The sequence below is a fragment of the Leptosomus discolor genome, chromosome 8 (assembly GCF_034619465.1).
Source record: "Leptosomus discolor isolate bLepDis1 chromosome 8, bLepDis1.hap2, whole genome shotgun sequence".
NCBI classification, from domain to species: domain Eukaryota; kingdom Metazoa; phylum Chordata; class Aves; order Leptosomiformes; family Leptosomidae; genus Leptosomus; species Leptosomus discolor.
In genome coordinates this window covers 29880316-29891503 of record NC_141398.1, presented here as the reverse complement: position 1 = coordinate 29891503, position 11188 = coordinate 29880316, and the positions used below count along the sequence as shown (strand labels likewise).

General features: G+C 45.1%; 1 protein-coding gene across 1 annotated transcript in view; it reads left to right on the top strand.

Moving 5' to 3' along the window:
* The first annotated feature begins 721 nt into the window (after positions 1-721).
* Positions 722-11188, top strand: part of ECI2 (enoyl-CoA delta isomerase 2) — a 31562-nt gene continuing 21095 nt past the window's right edge. Inside the window, exon 1 of the mRNA XM_086469116.1 lies at positions 722-769. The gene's annotated coding sequence lies outside the window, so the exon portion shown is untranslated. The remainder of the gene's footprint in view (positions 770-11188) is intronic.

The window sequence follows — 11188 nt, the reverse complement described above, 5'->3', positions numbered from 1 at the left end:
CTCAGAAGCTGAAGCTGGAAGAGCAAAAGCTTAGCAATAAATAGTCTATCTTTTAAGTTACACAGGGCAGACACTAGTGTTTATTCCACCTTTGCACTGCACCAGCCCTACTGCAGTACTGACACAAGGCTCTTCAGCAGCCTGATTCGTGTGGAAGAACAATGACGCAAACATTTTAGGAACTACCTACATGCAAAAATAGATAATACAAGTAATGGCCCTGACTAATAACGTTACAAGGCACTTTCGGGGCGCTGAGCCAAGTCCATGACTTTTGCCCATGGAGGGGTTCTAGTTTCACGGCCGTTCACCTTCCCTAGACCACTCGGGCGACATTGGCTGCCCGGCAAGTTCGCACGACGGCCTGTTTGATTCCTGACACCGAAGTCCATTTCCTAGGCTATGGCTTCAGAGCGCTGGCACATAGCTGTGGCGGCTGCTTGAGGCGACGGCGGAGGGCACCTCTCGCCGCTCCCCCCACACCGCCGCCTCACGGCTCCCGCCAAGCCCGCCCGGGCCCGCCGCTGCCCTTCGGCTCCCCTGGCGAAGCCACCGCCCGCAGCCCGGCCCCTCCGCGGCGCTGGAGCCGGTGACCGCCCCGGGGAGGGGGTGGGCGGCCGCCATCGCCTCAGCCGAGGGCGCGGCGGCTCCGGCGGGGCGGGGTTTGCCGTCTCCTCCTCCTCCTCCCGCCCTCCCTCTTCTCTGGTATGGAGGCCCGGGTTCTGACCTTCGTCCGGAGGCTGTGTTGGCGGCCGCTCCGCGAGAAGAGGTGAGCCCTAATCGCCCGCGCACCGTCCTAGCGGCCGGGGGCCCTGGCGCCGTCCTGCCCCGGGGAGCCACTGCTCCGCGAGCTGCTGTCTCCCTGCCGCGCTCCTGCAGGGCTGCCCGGCGGGACCCCTCACGGGGGCTGGGGGAGGCCGGGGGCAGGCAGCGGCGGGGCCGGGGTGTGAGTGCTGGGGGGGGCTGCGGGAGGGCCGGCCGTTGCCTCAGGCCTGCTCGGTCCCGTCTCCCTCCTGCCGGGGCCTGGCGGGGAAAGCGGGTGCTCTGCTGCCTGCGCAGCTTGCTGAGCTGTGTTAGCGCTCTCCGTACGGCCCGTGCGTGCGCGGCTAAGGCGCAGGGCGAGACGCTGCTTTCACCCTGAGACGGGGGAGATCACTTTCTGCTTTTAAGTGTTTGAACACAGTGTGGGAGCGGGAAACTTGCACTTGCTGCCTTCCACGAACAGGGCCTATACCCTCATATTTCTGTCCTCTGGGGCAAATGTTTAACCACCAAAGAAACTGTTGGTAATGCTGGAGGTAAGGCATCTGAAACCGTACTGAAATACGGAGAAGAAAGTGATTCTGTGTTTTCTTGGATGGTTGGGGTTTTTTTTCCCTTCATCAGTCCCACGAAAACAAGCTTAATTGTGTGTCCAGCTGCTTACAGCTTTTTGCTAAGGCTACTCCAGCTTTCCAGATACTGCTGTAGTATCTCCTGCAGAGTGCCTTTATTACATACTGCTTTTAAGCTCATGTCAAGTAAAGTGTCATGTGCAGTAGTGTGTGCTGCGGCAGCTGTGCGCCTTCGGTGATAGTTGGGCTGTGGAAAGCAGAAGGATGGCTTGCCTTGCAGGTGGGCTTAGGCTTGTGGGATTGACATTTTTATTGAAAAGGGTTAAAATCGAAATTCCACTCTGAAATTGCTTGTGTATGAATAAAAATCACAAAGTATGTCAATTTGTAGAATTTCCTCTTCATGTCAAAAATAGCTTAATAAATACTTAAAGAAAAGTAAACATTTGATGTGTTAAGTATATTCAGTAGGCAAGTTCCTAAGTAGAATAGTGAAGCTGGCTTTGTCATACCAATAGATTAAAGACCTTGTTAACAACATGCAAATTCAACTGTTACAATGCAAACTTTTGAAAGTGAAATGCTTTTACTCAAGTGTTCAAGTATCTGCATTAGGCATGAGTGCATCTTGACCAGAAAACTGTAGTCATTTATGCATTAAATTGTAATATTTTTCTTCCAAAGCTTTGTGAGAAATTATTTGAAGTATGTGAATGAGCATCTTAAGATACAGGGAGAAACAAAGAGAATGTGCATTGCGTGATCAGCATGACTTCTGCTCTCAGTTCAAAAAAGAACTCTTTGGGCAAGCTTGCTACAGATAAGTAGTATTTATTTCATGTAGCTTAGTTGTTAGAATGAGAGGGAGGGAAAGCAGTTCTAAGTTGGAAAACACATAAAAGACTAGCTGGCTGGACATCATTAGACTAGTGGAGTCAGATGTATTTGAAACAGCAAGATTCTGTAAGTAAGTACATAAATCAATATAAATAACAGGTTAATGTTTTTAGTATATAATCAGATATAACACAGAAAAATAATGCAATTTTTCCGATGGTGGAACACCAGACAGATAGGCTTTATTTCCTAATATCAGCAGTGTACTAGCAGAACTGTATCAAAGACACTGGCAGCCTTGCTGTGCTCCAGTGAGTTTAGGAAGCTTTTTTTGCAGTCTAGACTCTAACAAAAGAGGTGTATTCTTGGAGCCCTGGGAGAGGAAGACTCATACAAATATAAGGGCAAAATGCAAGAATTCCTTGTACTTTGTTGTTTTGATGTGTGTGTCCCCACCCCCCAAGCAGGACATTCCTAACCCTTTCAGACATGGATTTGTGAGTTCTGTGGGCTCTCTTCCCACATGCCCACTTCTTGTCCTGCCCTGTTGTATTGGATTGCATGGCAGGGTTTTGGTAGCAGGGGGGCTACAGGGGTGGCTTCTGTGAAAAGCTGCTAGAAGCTTCCCCTGTGTCTGATAGAGCCAGTGCCCGCCAACTCCAAGATGGACCCACCACTGGCCAAGGCTGAAACTATCAGCGATGGTGGTAGCACCTCTGTGATAACCTATTTAAGAAAGGAAAAAAGTTGCTGCACTAGGGCAATTACAGCTGAAGAGAGGAGTGAGAATATCTGAGAGAAACAGCTCTGCAGACATCAAGGTCAGTGAAGAAGGGGCGGAGGAGATGCTCCAGAGATTCCCCTGCAGCCTGTGGTGAAGACCATGGTGAGGCAGGCTGTGCCCCTGCAGCCCATGGAGGTTAATGGTGGAGCAGATACCCACCTGCGGCCCAATGGAGGACCCCACACCGGAGCGGGTGGATGCTTGAAGGACACTGTGACCCTGTGGGGAGCCCACACGAGCAGGCTTCTGGCAGGACCTGTAGACCCGTGAAGAGAGGAGCCCACGCTGGAGCAGGTTTGCTGACAGGACTTGTGACCCTGTGGGGGACCCATGCTGGAGCAGTCTGTTCCTGAAGGACTGCACCCCATGGAAGGGATCCACACTGGAGCAGTTCGTGAAGAAGTGTAGCCCCTGGGAGGGACTCACGTTGGAGAAGTTTGTGGAGGACTGTCTCCCGTGAGAAGGACCCCATGCTGGAGCAGGGGAAGAGTGTGGGGAGTCCTCCCCCGGAGGAGGAAGCTGCAGCAGAAACAACGTGTGAGGAACTGACCACAACCCCCGCTTCTCTGTTCCCCTACACTGCTGAGGGGGAGGAGGTAGAGAAATCGTGAGTGAAGTTGAGCCTGGGAAGAAGGGAGGGGTGGGAGGAAGGTGGTTTTTAAGATTTTGTTTTATTTCTCGTTACCCTTCTTTGATTTGATTGGTAATAAATTAAACTTACTTCCCCAAGTCAAGTCTGTTTTGCCAGTGACAGTAACTGCTGAGTGATCTCTGTCTGCCCTTATGTTGACCCATGACCTTTTGTTATATTTTCTCTCCCCTGTCCGGTTGAGGAGTGGGAGTGGTAGAGCAGCTTTGGTGGGCACCAGGCATCCAGCCAGGGTCAACCCACCACACCTGTCATGATATGTAATTTTTCCAAGCTTGAATTTGTCTGAGGAGGGGGGATGGTGACATAAATGCACTTTCAGAAGAGTCATACTGGGGCTGTATCCATTTGACAGCCTTTGCATTCAGAGGTGTGAGATCAGAGGCCCCACAACTCTGCTGTGAGGCTATATCTGCCTTTACAGCAAATCAGACCACTGGGTGCAGAATGTTTGCTGCTGGGAAGCCTGCATTGACGCTGTGCTTGGTTTGGGGGTTTCCTTCAGACTCTTGAGAAGTGTCCCAAATCTCTCCTTGGCTTCCCTGCATCTTCTCATGACAAGACATCTGCATGTTTACAGCCCACCCGCATGGCAGGAGATCAGGTGCTAATAAGTCCCAGCACAATATGCAACTTCTTAATCAGGCTGGGCAGCCCTTTTCTACTTCTGTCTGAGAATTAATTGAACCTGCTCCCTGGGTTGCTTATGCTTTACTTGGTAGTGCAGCTGCATTCTTTGGTCCTTCTATGAAGGGCCGGTTGATACATTTATGGCAAGGCAGGGCATTATAACCCTTGCATCTTCTCCTTTTCCTTTCTCCGACTGCAGACCTTATAGCTTTTTGCTGCCTTCCTGTGGTGGTTTGGCCCTGGCCTCATGCCAGGTACTCACCAAAGCCACTGTATCACTCTCACCCCCTCAGCTGGACAGAGGAGAGAAAATGTAACAGGCACGTGGGTCAGATAAAGACAGTTTAATGAAGCAAAAGCCATGCACAGAAGCAAAAGCAGAACAAAAGATCTTATTCTCTACTTCCCATCAGCAGGCGATCTCCAGCCACTTTCTGGGAAGTAGGGCTCCGGTACGCATAGCGGTTGCTCCAGGCGACAAACGCGAAACGAATGTCCCCCCCCTTCTTCCTGTTTTCCCCAGCTTATATTGCTGAGCAGATGTCATGTGGTATGGAATATCCCTTTGATCAGTTTGGGTCAGCTGTCCTGGCTATATCCCCTCCCAAGTTTTTACCCATCCCCAGCCTACTGGGGAAATGTTGGGGGAACAGCCTTGATGCTGGGTGAGCCCTGCTCAGCGGTAGTCAAAACACTGGTGTGATATCTAGCTACTACTGCACAGCGCGATGAGGGCTGCATCTCAGGCAGACACATTACACTTCCCTACCACCATGTTAACTAAGCCAGTCAGATGTCAGGTCCTGGGAAAAGGTCTAGGGTGTTTGTCTTTGCCCTGGAACTGTGTATGTTATGAGGAAACTTCTCCATTGCGGGTGGAGGAAGAACTGATCTCTTGCAGCTGAGAATTTATTTCTGGCTTCATCAAATGGCTGTGTTCTAAGGCCTCTCTTAGTGAGAAGAGGCTCAGTATTCCAAGTCATTCCCTGAAAATACTTCTTTATTGCTGTTAATAGTCTGTCAACTGCATCATGGGATTTTGTTTGCTTGTTTTTAATGTGTGAGGAGGATGGAAACACAGTCTTCCACTGCTATAGATGTGCAATAAAGTTTCCTGCATTGAGGGATAATTGCAGATGTCAGCACACCCAGAGTTCGTGTCAGCCTTGACTTGTCGAAAACCTCTTTGAGGCTATCATCATCCTAGAGGTGACCAGTAAGTTTAGTGGTATCCTTTCTTCTGTCCTGTTTCTTTTTTCCAGGTTTGGCCATGAGGAGCTATTCAGCCTCAGAGGGAGTCGGGAGTCTGCCTTGCATCCCTGTAGTGGGAAATGTCTAGTCCTTTCTGTCAATCCTATTCAGATAGCTGTGGTTGGATACAGACATGAGTTTTAGTAGCTTTTCTGATATTCTTGTGCTGGCTGAGCAAAAAAGGACACTATTGCCTCTTCACGTCTCACCCACTTTCCTGCTGCCAGGCCCTGTTTCTGTATTGCAGCAGCTGCTTTCCTTCTCTTTCCTAGTCTCCACTGTCACTCCCAATCCAATCCCCTTTCACAAGGAGGAGGACTGGATTTTTGCAGTGTTGCTCTCAAGTAATGTATCAGACTATATTCTTAAAAACTGTTTGCTAACACTTGAGTCTTCTGTGGGTCTGTACCAAAACCTCTGGTGCTCGCAGTAGAAGTGGCTTTTATGCCTGAAACTTTTGCCCAGATGTCAGGTCTTGCCAGAGCTGGATATGGTTTCCCTCCTGATCTGAGTGTGGCATAGGTAGTAGGTGTCCTTCTGTTTATCAACTCGCCTTGGCTTATGCTGGGTTCTGTAGACCTCAGGTATTCTGCTCTGTTCCTCCTGCTCAAGGTTAGCTGTCTTTTCAAACTTCCCTTCCATAGTTGACACGTGTAAACCAAGTTGTCCTGCCCAGCTTTTGACTAACTGGACCACAGATCCTTGCCTGACCACCAGAAAAGCAGCTACGTTGATAATACCTTGATTTTGAATATCTGGTTGGTTGGTTGGTTGGTTTTCTCAGGCTTAGTCTTTTCTGACTTGGTGCAGGTAAATAAAAAGTTTTGAGAGCTCATCCTATTTCCCTTACCTTTAAGTAGTAATAACTTTCTCTTTGTTTATATATTTTTAAAAATTTGAAAATCACCTTCTGTCCTTTCTTGAAACCTTGCCTGATTTGACTTTTGCAGTAACTTTTTGCAAAATACTGGTAAAATTGGCTTCCCCTAACATTGCGACTGTAAGGTAACTTTCAGAGCCTTTCAGAAAGGGTTTCGTACCACTGCTAAATCTTGAATTTCTCTCTCTCTCTCTTTTTTTTTTTTTTTTTTTTTTTAGCGTTGGGTTTCTGAAACATAGCCATTAAACTCATCCACTAAGCTGCTGAGCTTAACTAGTCAATGGAAAATGAACTAAATCTCTTAATGGGAGGCTTCTTCTGCAGATACTAATGTTAATTTCATGAGTTACTACATGTTGTTTGCACATGCTGATTTACCAATACAACTTAACAGACAAAAGGTAGTGGTGAAATGATTGAACAGTTGTCCAGATAATCATCTTAATAAACTTAAGTCCTTTGTTTTGAATAGAAATACATGCAGCAGTTCAAATCAACAAAACAAAATCTGGAGCAGCGAGCCTGCTAGCTGTAGGTAATTGAGCCGGATTTGACAGTTCACAGCTAATATCAAGCCAAGGTGTCTGGAAGTCTTGAAGATGGATTGGCTTGGAACACAGCTTTCTGTTGTAGTTAATTTGCTTTGAAGCAGCTGTTCATTGAAGTCACTGTGATCTTGTCAGCTTTGTCTGCTTAAGTCAGTGATTGCTAGGTGGTTCTGTAGCAGCTTTGCTGCCACGTTCAAAAGAATCTGATAATGGGAATGTAAATAAGGTAGTGGTTAACTACTCTTTTTGTCTTCTAATTTTGCTGGACTTAAACAGCTGTTCAAGTGGGCTCTCAAGTAGCTCCCACTTGACGTGAGGAACCACAGTTTCCTTCTGCCCTTGCTTTTTAAGATTTCTCTCCCCATTGGAAGTTAGTTATGGGTTTCTCAAGGAGAATGTAAATACATTTTCAAATGTTTGGGGTTTGTTTTTTAAAATTTAATATCATGCTAGGAATTAATTTTGATATATTGCTAGGGTAGCAGATACTGTCTTTGAATAGTACCTTTCTAAGACGCTTCTGATTTCTGTCTTCCCTTGTACTTTTCCCGCTGTGCAAATTACATTCTGTCTGCAACTGCAATCTAGTGAAGAGAGCAAGCCAGCTATGCTTCATTCTCATGTAGCAGTCCTCATTAGGGTGGAAATTGGTCTATTTATTCCTAGCAAAATTTTTGGAACATTGCACATATGAAGAAATGAAAAACACTTGAATGTCAGGAATTCAGAATTCATAGTGCAAACCATGAAATTCTACCTGGGGTTGATATGCAGACTCAGTTCACTGTAATGAACCTTGTTTACCAGTAGCCTCCATTTATAGCAATGCCAAAGTAGACCCCAGAGGTTTCACTGGTAATTATCTTTGTTAGAGTGAATGCATACAGAAGATTGAACCGGTTATGTCAGTGTCTTGTGTTTTCCACTTTATTGCTGTATTCAGCATAAGAATATTTCAGCATAAGAATATTTCAGCATAAGAATATTTCAGCATAAGAATATTTCTGGGTTTTTCCTGACTGTTTATTTTAAGAGTAGTTTAAATGTTGATCAATGTGAAATAATCTGCCTAAAGCTACTACATATTGATATTCCGTTCAGATGGGATGTTTCTTCATTATTCTGATGTAGTAAATGGTTGAGCCTTTCTATTGTGATGAGCCCACTGATTACAGCGAGCATTTCTCGAGTTCCCTTGAAGTCTATTATAATAAAATTTAAACTGTAATCAGTGAACTGCAGCAAAAAACCTGTGAGCTAAGATTTTAAAGGTGTTGTTAAACCATCCTTTATTTCACAGAAAAATGGAAACCATTGTTAAGTCTTTCAGTGCTAGATGCTCCACCAGAAATGAGGAAGCAAAAGCTGTCTTGGAATGGAGTCTGTAGGTTTTCAAAACTCTGGCTTTAACTCGCTGAATAAGTGGTGCTATTTGTTTGGCTTTGGAGAGCTCTTGACAGTGATTAACACGTAACAACTTGATAATTTGCCAACATCCTGTTTTTTAAATTATCCTGGCAGTAGTCTTTTGTCACTAAAAGCAATGATACTAAAGAAAAAAATCACTTTTACAATTGTCAGAGAAGTATTTCATCAGATAGTGCTCTTAATGTGAGCAGTGTTAAGTAATGCAGGTTAGCCAGCCACAGAAAGGATACAATAAGCTTTATCAGTGAACTAATAACCTCAGTATTTTGTTCATAAGCTACTGACTCTTCACGTTGAGCTAAATACCTACAGAAATGATAAACAGCACTAGATAGCAGTAAGTTCAGTAGGTAGACAGATTTAGTTTGTGCTGAAATCCAGAGAATTTGTGTAATGTTGTTGGTTTGTTTTGCTGTGTGTATGAAAGCTACCTTTTTTCTGAAAACATGGAGTGGAAACTTCTGTGAAGTCTATGTTAATCAAAGACTAAATGGAAATTATCACTGTGTTGGTTTAGAAAGAAGTAAACACAACTTTGGCCTCGGTGCTGTCTCACCACATAGTTCATAGTATGTTTTTGACTGTGGTAGTGCAAAGCCATGTTTAAAACCAAGCATATTAACACACATCCCCCACCCCAAGCCAAAAACTTCCTCCTATCTGAATATGGTAGAGTCCTTTTAATCTGCTCACAAAAGTGTTGTCGTCTTTGGCATCTCACTTTCCAGAGGGCAGGGGTGTTTTTTCCTCTTCTCTTTTCTCACTCCTTTCCTTTTTCGCCCAGTAATGTTACTGCTCTGCCAAAAATAAGGTAGGTTGGAGAAGGAAGCCACGCAAGCATTGTTCCTTGTAGGGCCTGATGTAATTCACATATTTTGTCTGTAGGTAGGGTAGGTTGCAGATGAACCCCTTTTCTTGTGGGGGATGGACACCCCCCACCCGCCCCCCCACCCCTTCATCTCAGTCCTGTTTTTGTCCTTGAATGTAGATTGACTTACAGAGTGAGCCTGCCAGCTGAGAATTTAAACAGCCACAGTTCAATAGCAAATGTAGTCTTCCTATTTTCTGAGTGTCCTAGAACAGGTCATTCTGATTCATCCCCTGAAACAGACTCTGAAGGCTTTCACGTGAAGGCTAGAAGAGCCATAGCTTTAAAGTCTAGCCCAGAGACGAACTGTTACAAGTTAGTGGGTTGCTGGTGTACTGCTTCAGTATAGCTAGCAGGTTAAATCCATGTGTTTTTCACAGAATGACAGACTGGTTGAGGTTGGAAGGAACCTCTGCAGGTCTTCTGGTCCAACCCTCCTGCTCAAGCAGGGCCACATACAGCTGGTTGCCCAGGATCATGTCTGGACAGCTTTTTAATAGCTCCAAGGATGGAGACTCTACCATCTCCCTGGGCAACCTGTGCCAGTGCTCAGGCACCCTCTTATGGTAGACAAAGTGTTTCTTTACATTCAGAGGGAACCTCCTGTGCTCATTGCACAAACTCCAGTTTGTGCCCACTGCCTCTGGTCATGTCACTCTGCACCACTGGTCTGTCTTCTTTATACTCTCCCTTTGGATATTCATATACATTAATAAGATTCCCCCGAGCCTGTTCTTTTCCAGTTTGAACAATCCCAGCTTTCTCATCCTCTCCTCATATGTGAGATGCTCTAGTCCTTTAATTGTCTTCATGGCCCTTCACTGGACTGTTTCCAGTGTGACTGTGTCTCTTGTACTGGGGAGCTCAGGACACAGTAATCCAGGTGTGGCCTCACCAGTGCAGAGTAGAGGGGATTCAATTTTTAATTAGGAATAAAAATTATTTATTCAGGATTAAATTAATTGTGTTGTATGAATTCTTTGCTGACTCTTTGGCCCTCTGAAAAAGTGGCTACTGATGTTGCAGTAAGATGCTCTGATAATATTTATTCTGAAAATATGGTATGAGACGTATATAACTCGTAGAATCACAGAATGTGAGGGATTGGAAGGAACCTCGAAAGATCACCTAGTCCAACCCCCCTGCCAGAGTAGCACCACCTAGAGCAGGTCGCACAGACTGCACAATAATTCTTGAAAAATTTGGTCCTTAGAAGCCAACCATTAAAATGGAGTCAAATTTTTGTTTCAAATATGCTCTCATTTTATACCATGATAAATGTGCTTGTAAAATGCTTACTGTTTCAAACACATCAGTATAGCATGAAACAAAAGAATCTTTCTGGTTGGTTTTGTGTTGTTATTCTTAACTGCCAGTAAGATGCCAGATGAAACACACTTTTACTCTGGGGAAGAACTTCCAAGTTATTTGGATTGTCGGCCACTTTCCCAGACCGATAGTTCTTCATAATTTCTACAGTGATAGCAGAAGCCAGTGTAACTCTGTACATGTTGCATCCCCACTAATAACTGCCACAATCCAACGTCTGCCTCTGACCTCTATCTTGAGAGCTGCTGCTATAAGTGCAGCCTTCTAAATGCTATGATTTAAGCTTTTTACAGTGTTCGTGTCAGAAACCTACCTACCTACCTTGGCCAAAAGCCATTAACATCAAATTGTACACTTTCTTGCTCTCCATACAATCAGCAGGATTTGTCCCTGGAAGCCAAATAAAAATAGCTTTTTCCTTTCTCCATTAACAGCAAAATTATTTTGAGTATTTGTTCATAACTGTTTTATTAAAGTTGCATTGGGTAAGGATGTATAAAGAACCCATTTGAGTTTGGTGCTCTCCAAATAACGCAATAAACTTTGAGTGATTCTCAGCAAATGTCACATATATGAGTATCGTAGGTCTATATTTTTCTGCTAACACTCATGTTTTATAACTTTTAAATGTGTTTCAGAGGATATCTGTC